The sequence below is a fragment of the Ixodes scapularis genome, unplaced genomic scaffold (genome assembly GCF_016920785.2).
Source record: "Ixodes scapularis isolate PalLabHiFi unplaced genomic scaffold, ASM1692078v2 PGA_scaffold1__304_contigs__length_218370807, whole genome shotgun sequence".
NCBI classification, from domain to species: Eukaryota; Metazoa; Arthropoda; class Arachnida; order Ixodida; family Ixodidae; genus Ixodes; species Ixodes scapularis.
The window spans coordinates 137,321,396-137,330,072 of NW_024609846.1; positions in this window are offsets into that span (position 1 = coordinate 137,321,396).

The window sequence follows — 8,677 nt, forward strand, 5'->3', positions numbered from 1 at the left end:
TCGCATCCTCTAGCTTGGACATCTTCACGAATCTCCCAGTTTTTCGCCGGAACTTGGCAAGTCTAGATGAAAGTTGAAACTCTATTACATTTTGTGTGAAGTATGCGACCTATTTGTAGTCATGCTAATTTGTACATTTGAAGCTGTGCGTGTGCTGTGTTTCTTCTTTTTGTCTTGTGTGCGCCAATGTGAAGACCCGCGTGGTTGTTTTTGGGCACATTAAATAAACAAATTATTATTATTATTCTCGCAGAGCGTCTCGTATTCCCCCAGTGGTAAAGTATTTGGAGTGGTAATAGACAACAATGACGTTCGCAGGTGGCCCGCTTCAGCGCTGCTGCCATTTACGCGACGTTTTGCAGTTTAGCAAGCCTCGTGCATTCAGAACCCTAATTTGGAGAGTCTGGCCAGTGGGTGTGGCAACGAAGGCGCTGGAGAGGAGAAAAGTGGAGGAGAGGTAGGAGAGCTCCAAAGGAGCGAGAGCAAGGGAGAGCAAAGAGGAGACGACCGCCATTTTGATGCAACACACTTTCCGTACAGAGCACTGTTAAAGCTATGCGTCGTCCGCTATGAGCCGACTTCTTTTTCGCCTGAATAAATGCTTGAGGTCAGACGTCAAGAAAACTTCATTTGTTAGCTTTATAACCCACCGAGGAATAACTGTCTATAATTTCATGCATTCCACCGGGCGAATTAATGAAAAAGGCGGCCCTCCCCGATCAGCTGGGAACAGCTGGGAGTTCAAGCGCATGCGCTCACGCTTCTCACTCTGCACCGCGGCCTGATTGGCTCACTCGTCACGGCGGCGAGATCATAAACTGGCCAAACTCTCCCAATATACAGCTCTGTGTCCATTACGCTAAGACTTTGAGTAATCACACATTGCAAGCAAGACAATGCGATAACAGTATCTATGCAAAAAAAAAGAGGGTGGGAGCTCAGACTGACACCAAAAACATTCCATCCCAATGGTTTGTTATAGAGAGCCACAAGTATGAGTGTGTTCAACTCAAACCATGGAGAGTGTTTGCAAATGAATCACGGCATTAAGAAGTGTGGATTATACTCCTTTTCGTATTTCAAAAATACTCATCTTATCGGATCAAAAATGGTCCCTAAAGAAAAGTGTTATTTTCTTCTTTGCGTAAAATATTCAAGCATCTCCAGGGCTGCTTATAGCCGGAGCAGGGTCCTCCCCACAATGGGCGGCAGTGGTTTTGTCGCCCACCACTCCGTCTGACCGCCCATTGCTCTGACTGACTGCCCACCGCTCAATTATGCCATAGGATGGGGATGCAATTTTGCCTGCTTACATGGCTGCAAACCGTCCTACTTAGCAGGCCTGCACACCGCCACCTTATTGCGTGTTACCGCATCCCCAACTGTCGCCACTTTTTCAGACAAGGAGAGCGGTGCTGCAGGGCAGGAGAAACACAAAATAGACAGATGCCACGAACGCGCACTGCGCAGCAGTTCTCTTCACAGGCGGTGAGTGGCAGAGAGCAGAAAGCAGAGAGGACTTTTCTTTCACTGCTTAATGCTTGCTTGCGTTGTGGCTTGCTTTGTCTTCACCACTTCGCACGCCTTTCCTTCCCTACTTTTTTTTTTTTTTCCCAAAGGCAATTTGTTTTTTGTTTTATCACCGCAGTGAGGCGCCACTCACAGGGCTGCAAAGTTTGAGAGCCTACGCAAAGTGCGTGCCAGATAACCCCCCCCCCCCCCCACTCCGGGCCGGCTGCTCGCATGGTGGTTATGTCCACCCCTAAAAATTCCTGAGAGAACCCTGAACCGGAGTTACGTTGAAAAACCACCCATAGCCCCATAGACCCACAGCAAAATTTTGCATTTCTTTAACCAGTGTACCTTGCAAAAGTTCTGAACACGTCATCTACTCGCAGTTGGTTAACTTTCTTGAATCTAATGACTTCTTTACTACTTCACAACATGGCTTTAGAAAACATTTCTCATGTGAGACGCAACTAATATTTTTCACATATGATCTCCATCACTCTCTTGATGACCATTATGAAACTGATTGTGTCTTTCTGGATTTTTCAAAAGCATTTGATAAAGTTTCCCATAAGCTACTACTTCATAAATTGCAATCACTTAACATCGACTCACGCATACTTAACTGGATCCACGCCTTTTTAACTAACCGCCTACAATTTGTCACTGCCAGTGGCGTAGCCAGGGGAAGGGGTTTGGGGGGTCAGAACCCCCCCCCCCCGAAATTTCAGGGGGGGGACTCAAGAGCCGGAGACCGCTTCCAGCCCGTACCAGTCAGTTCTCCTGCCTGCTTTTTCACCATTTTGACATACTGAAAAAAGCAAGGATCTTTTGGATTGTTTCCTTATTTCACATTATTTCGCGTGTTGTATCGTCGACGTGTGGCGATTGAATCTTCTTTTTCCGGCGTGTCTTCCTGTCACAAAAACCGGCCTGGTCCCGCTGGGCCACGCGTATTGTGAAGGGCGCCGCGTCGGCTGCCTGCGAGGCCATGTGGTCGCCGCGGGTGGCGTGACACTCCCTGGTTGACGCTAGTTAGCTCCTCGCCGGTCCCGACTGGGACCCTGACTTGACTTGTTTATGGCCTCTGTGACTCCCGTTCGGGGGACGCTGTTGCCCGATGCTTGGGCGCTGCCACTTCTTAGAATCCGGAAATGAGTTTGCCAGATGCCCTTGAGCGTTTTTTGTGTTGACTTTGTTTGGAGCTGGGGGCAACGAGTGTCTTCGCCGCTGTGACCGTCATTTTTTTTTTTTTTTTTGTGTGTGTGTGTGTTAGAGTGTGTCACGATTGTAGGGGAGCGGTTGTGTTTTGTTTACTTTATTAGAAAAGAGCGCCGTTCAGTTGAAACTGGGAAACGGCGCGGCAGCCGGCTTGGGAAGGTTCGAGAGCGCACCCCTTTCTTCCTATTGGCTCTGGGCGTAACCTCGGGCACCGCGGTAAAGGGGAAGACCTGTCTGGACACGGAATGTCACCTGCTTCTTTGATCCTACTCTGTGCGGCCTTCCTCTGCCGGACTGCCCCAGTGTGTCGACCGTCCGTGACGCGACAGCGTCTCAAGCCAACAACCGCCGCCTCTGGCGCACCGCGGCCACTTCGAGACAGAATCCATCGCAAGCGACCGACCTCAGGTGCTCCCACGCCTCTGTGAGCCTTGTCGTACCGGACTGCGCCGAAGTGCGGTATCGTTCCCATTCCTCTTGTGTATTCTCTGTCTTGCCCATAGCTATTAAGTTTCTTCTGTTTTTTTCCGCCTGTTTGAGACTGTGTCTGTATTATCATTTTACTTTTGTCACCATCTTACTAGCCTTTCATTAAATGTTTCTACTGCTCTGTTCGTCACGTGCCTTGTCGTTGTCCCCCCGTCCCTGGAGCCCACATACTGTGGAATAGCGGGCGTGTGAACCCCCGTTGCGATTGGCGAGTGCGCTTCCCCTGACGCTCCGCCCCGGACCGTGACACTTCCGCACCCAACTTCCAGCTCGTTTGAGCAACTCGGGCGGCTGGGGCCAACAGTACCTATTAGTACTTATACCAGCCTTAAGTCGACAGTGCGGTGGAAGCTTTGTGCTTGTTTAACTAGTCGTCGTATATCGTTTTTTTTTTTTTTTTTTTTTTCATCAAGGGATCACACGGCAGAGCTAAAGAGAGCCGGAGAGTGCACTTTTTTTTAATCCTTTATTGCGCGACGCGGGCCTTCTAGCGCTCCTCGTTTTCACCTTTTCTGAAGTCCTCACGCAACCTCCTCTACCTCCCACCACAGCTCTAACATCGCAGTATATCCCCCCCCCCCCCCCCCCCCCCCCCGGTCCCCCTTATCGCCGGACAGATTCAGCTTTGTTCTAAAGGCATGCGTTGTGCCATAGAAACCAGATTGGCTAAAAGTAACAACATGCTCCGTCTATGACAGGGCCGACGAGACGGTCAGATATTCTTGTTTTGGTTCTTGACATAAGAAAGATGAGCTTTGTCAACGTGCAGGAGGAGGCAGGCGTTTGAAATTGTTGCCAATGCGTAACCTTTCCGCGCTTCTAGTGGTTGAACGGTTGAACCCGTTCTGCCTTTCTAACCGAGCCGGTCTGACTGAAAAGTTTGTCAGTTAACAGAAAAATACTGCGATGTGAGCGTAAATAATATTTCTATAGTAAAATAAAGAAAAACCCTAAACGTTTGTTGGAGTAAGAAAATTTTGAAATGATATTTTTTCGAACTTAAACACAGACAGAAATTCCGCAGCAACGTATTTAGCGTACGTGCGCTTCCGCGCTAGCGCACCGACAGCAATAATTAAAGTTACATTGGCGAATTATATGTGTTTACATTCCATGGGAAGTTATATTGTAATGTTTAATGCAGTTTTTATGGAACCAGTTTCACGTGATGATACTGGAGTCCGAAGTAAAACTTGTTTTTCAAACATTTGACGGGGCTACGGGCCTTCCTTGGCAACTTCATAATCGGTAAAAAAATATACCGTTAAAAAGATACAACCCCCCACCCCCCTGGGCCCGGGAGCATAATAAGTCGCACAGTCCAAGCAGAAACAAATGCAGCAAATGGTAGTTTATTGAAGTAATCGTCTGGAATAACGCATATGTGAAACAAATATACATACACTCAATGTAAACTTTATGTGAAATAAAAAAAATAACTACTATAAATAGAAATGATAGAAATAAAGTGAATAGAACGTCTTGAACAGCTAGCACTGCTTTGGACAAAACGTTATTCATTCTCATTATTTACAGATGCCATATACAGTCTTTACATCGAAGGACGCATTTGACACGAGGTCGCACGATCGATTCACCTGGGTAAAACCAAAATCGCCAGTGTGTACAAAATTTCGCCGTACGTTAAAAACCCGTGGTGGTCCAAGCTAATCCGTGGCGCTCCTCGTCGGCCAAGCCTTTGTTCGGCGCGTGAAAACCCCCAAATTTATACTTTGAAGTTTTAACGACGGTTCAGCTACACATTAAGCTGCAGCCTCCTACGCTCACGACAGAGAACGTCAAGGACGTCCTCCGGGCGGACTTCAATGTCGCGATGCACATTCAAGAGAGCCAGTCCCAGCAATCGGTCGTTTGAAGTCGAAGACCTCAAATATGTCTTCAAGCGACGCAGAGATGAGAACGAGCGCTCCACTTCTGCTGTACTTACAGGCAAAGTTGCGAGAATTTTAAGGAGACGGTGAACGTTTGGAAATAGAGCCTCCGGACAAAGTGTGACTGCCTGTAACGCAGATGTGGCGGGCGTTTCGTTTTTCGTCCTTCTGCACTTAGTCGCCCATACAAGCAGCTCCCCTTGCAGTTCCGAAATCGAAACAAAGCTCGAGTACACGGCTGAAAACTGCTCAGCGTCAGGAGGAACGACAGCGCAAGAGATGTTTTCTGGTAGAAGAGAGGAAAGCAATTCTAATGTGCTCCGGTGCTTTTTGAACCGGTCGTCTAACTGGGTGATCAGGTGATCCAAAAAGGGAAGGAAAAGTGAAAGTCTAAAATAGTCCTCCGCGTCGATAGCCGGTGTGTTCTGGCGGTGGCGCTGCCGGCTCGTGACTCGCGGCATTCGAATCTCCACATTTGCTGCCTCGGCCATGTTTACGGCAGCTTGGAATACCGTGGAAAACCCGGATTGACGTAGCGCTTGCACAGCGGCCTCGACGTCATCGACATGGCTGAGGGCACCGATTACGTCGAGCAAGGTTGTTTGGAGCTGCCTGGAGAGCGGCAACGTCAACGAAAGCACTTTTGCGGCGATGTTAATGCTGACTATGAACGTTGGCGTCACGATACATGCCAGTAATTGGTGGGCCTTCGCAGACGCCTCGCCACCACCAGCCTCATCCTGCAGAATCTCAAGTGACAACACTACAACTTCGTAGAGCTCCACAAATGTTTGAACGGCCTCGTGGCGTTCAACCCAACGAGTTTCACACAGCGCTAAAAGCCGCCGCTTCGTCTTTTGAGGGTGCAGCTCCCTGATCTTTTCCTTGAGAATTGCTGATCTACGTGCAGACCTTCTAAAAAACACGCAGACTTCCTGCACCACACTCAAAGCGTTACGCATCTCGGGGACACTTCACGAACAGCAAAGCGCCAAGTTGAGCGAGTGACTTGCGCAATGCATATAGAGGGCTGCGGGGTGTTCTCGTTGGATCACAGCTTGGACCCCGTTCAAGCGGCCGGACATGTTGGCCGCACCATCGTATCCTTGGCCGCACAAATAGGTGGCGTCGACACCTTTGTCCCTAAGAAGCCTCATAAGGGTCGAAGCAAGTCCTTGTCCAGACAGGTTTGTCACCTCCACGAATGCCAAAAATTCTTCATGTAGCTTGTCGTCCAGCAGGTACCGCACGCAGACAGACATCTGCTCGGTTCCTGAAAAGCATATACCCCATCGTCAATTATACAAGATTTACAACAAGCTTATGCTTTCTTTCAATGTTTGCACAGAAGCGCATATGCTGTGGGTGTTAAGCTTGTATAGTGACTTTAGTAGCTACCAAGCATTCAGTACAGCATGCCCCTGCCACCTAGCAGGTAGGATAGCGTCATCCCATAACCCTTTCGAGAAAAACGATCGGCGCGCCGTCGACAAAGACAACGTGCATGCACCGAGGAGCAACGTAGCCTTCGGTGCGCCTACCGTAAAGTAAAAACAACTTGCAGCATGCGGTCTTCACTCTCCCCTGCTTCCTTCTGCAACCATGTGGAAAACAAAAAAAAAAGGTTTCTTCCACCGTGGTAGCGACGAACAGTTTCACCAGGTTTCACCGTGGCGGGGGCGACGCGGACGTCTCCCAAATCTGGTGCTCGAAACGCGTTGCGCGCGCTAGTTACAAAGTTGTACCGGGCAAGTACGACGACTGCCGTAACTGTGCTGTGATCAGCGCGTCAAAACGCCTTTGACCGCGTCACCCCTTCGGACCGCGGAAGACGCATCGGGAGGAGTCTACGGACGATTCTACGGGTCCCAGTGAATATTGGACTTCGTGAACTTGCTTTCGTAGCGAGTCACTCTCTCGTTCGTATTCACTGTTGAATTCTTAGTTTATTTCCTTGTGGTTGTCGATTTTCGTATCATAGCCAGAAGTTTACAGTTCATTTGCCTTGCAGTTGACTTGCCTCGAATGCCCACCGACTCGTCACTGGGGGGATCGGTGGCCAAGTGGGCTAAAGCGCACACCCAGCTCGACGCGCGTGGAGCGAAAGCTCGCGCTGCAGAACCCAGGGATTCTGGGTTCGAGCCCCACCCCTGCCCGTTTCGATCTGGATGAGCATCGTACCGGCGTGCGGTCGCGTATCGCTACTGCGTGGTGCACGTTAAAGACCCCAGGCTAGCAGTCGTACTGCACTGGCGAAATCGCCCATCTACAGTGTAAACCAGTGTCGCCCCTACTGGTAGACCGACCTTACGCTGTATAAATCACTAAAACGTCCAATTTGACTTTGACTCGTCACTGGTAATCGGAAAAGGGGACGTTCCTCGGCGGAATATGGCAGTTGTAACAGTGTCCACTGGGTGTCGAACCGTACACGGACGTGGAAGACATGCCGTCTCATCGCCTTTGGAAGTAGTTTAAAGCGAAGCAAGAAAAAGGCGCGGGGATATTTGAAAACTTTTTCTTGTATTTTTGTCGTCGCGCTTAGCTACTACGTACTCGCCTGCACTCACCCTTCGCTACTTTTTCACTTAAAAAAATATAACTGCTATATCTTGCGTGACTCGTGCCGCGCAAAAATTTTCTGGTGGCTTTCGCTAGAGCAATCTCAGTCGGTAGTTCTACATTGTTTAAAGGGGTACTCCGGCGATGTTTGGGCTACCTCAACTAATTATATTTTCTGACTCCCCGGCCTTTACCCTTTGCGGTATGCTATTTAGTATCACGAAATTCATAATAGTTATTGCGAAAACGGCAAATGAAAATGATGCAAAAACCAACATTCAAATATACCCGCACTTTTCAGTGCCGTGACGTCAGTGGAGAGCAGGCTTGCCAGTCGAGCGAGCGGTCTAAAAAATAGAATACGCCGATCATTTGTTCCATGCTGGAGCGCGGGGACCGAGCTTCCAAAGCATTCATTTGACACCATGAAACTGCTTCGAATCAGTTGGGAACAAATTCTACAGTACAAAGAGTGAACCCCTGCACTTCCACTGACGTCACTTTTTCGTTGTTGCCAGTAGAGACTCTCAGTTTGAAAAACATGGTGAGGTCCAAAATTGTAAATTCAATAACTTCGTGAAAAAAAATTATTTTGACCCAATATTTGGGATACTATTTTGGCGATGTTTGGCGAGTTCAGTAACATTTCAAGCAAATCGGGAACCATCAAGAAATCGCCGGAGTACCCCTTTAAGAGATGCGTGCCGGAGAGCTCTTTAGTTTGAAATGAAGTATAAACAATAATAATAACATTTCTTACCCGAAATGTCTGTTGTTTCGTCCGCAAGCAGGGAGAAGCACTTCGCGCTGTTGACTTGACTGACAATGGTCTGCTGAACCAGAGTGCTCGCCACCAAGATTTCGTTTTGTATTTGCGGGCTTAGGTACGTCGCGTTGCCTGGTGCTGTCTCCAGGTGATCTCTGAGCAGATCGTACCCGCTGCAAATTTTCAAGCGCACCAGTGCACGAAAGTTCCCGTCATTTTCGAGAGGGTCCTCCAAAGT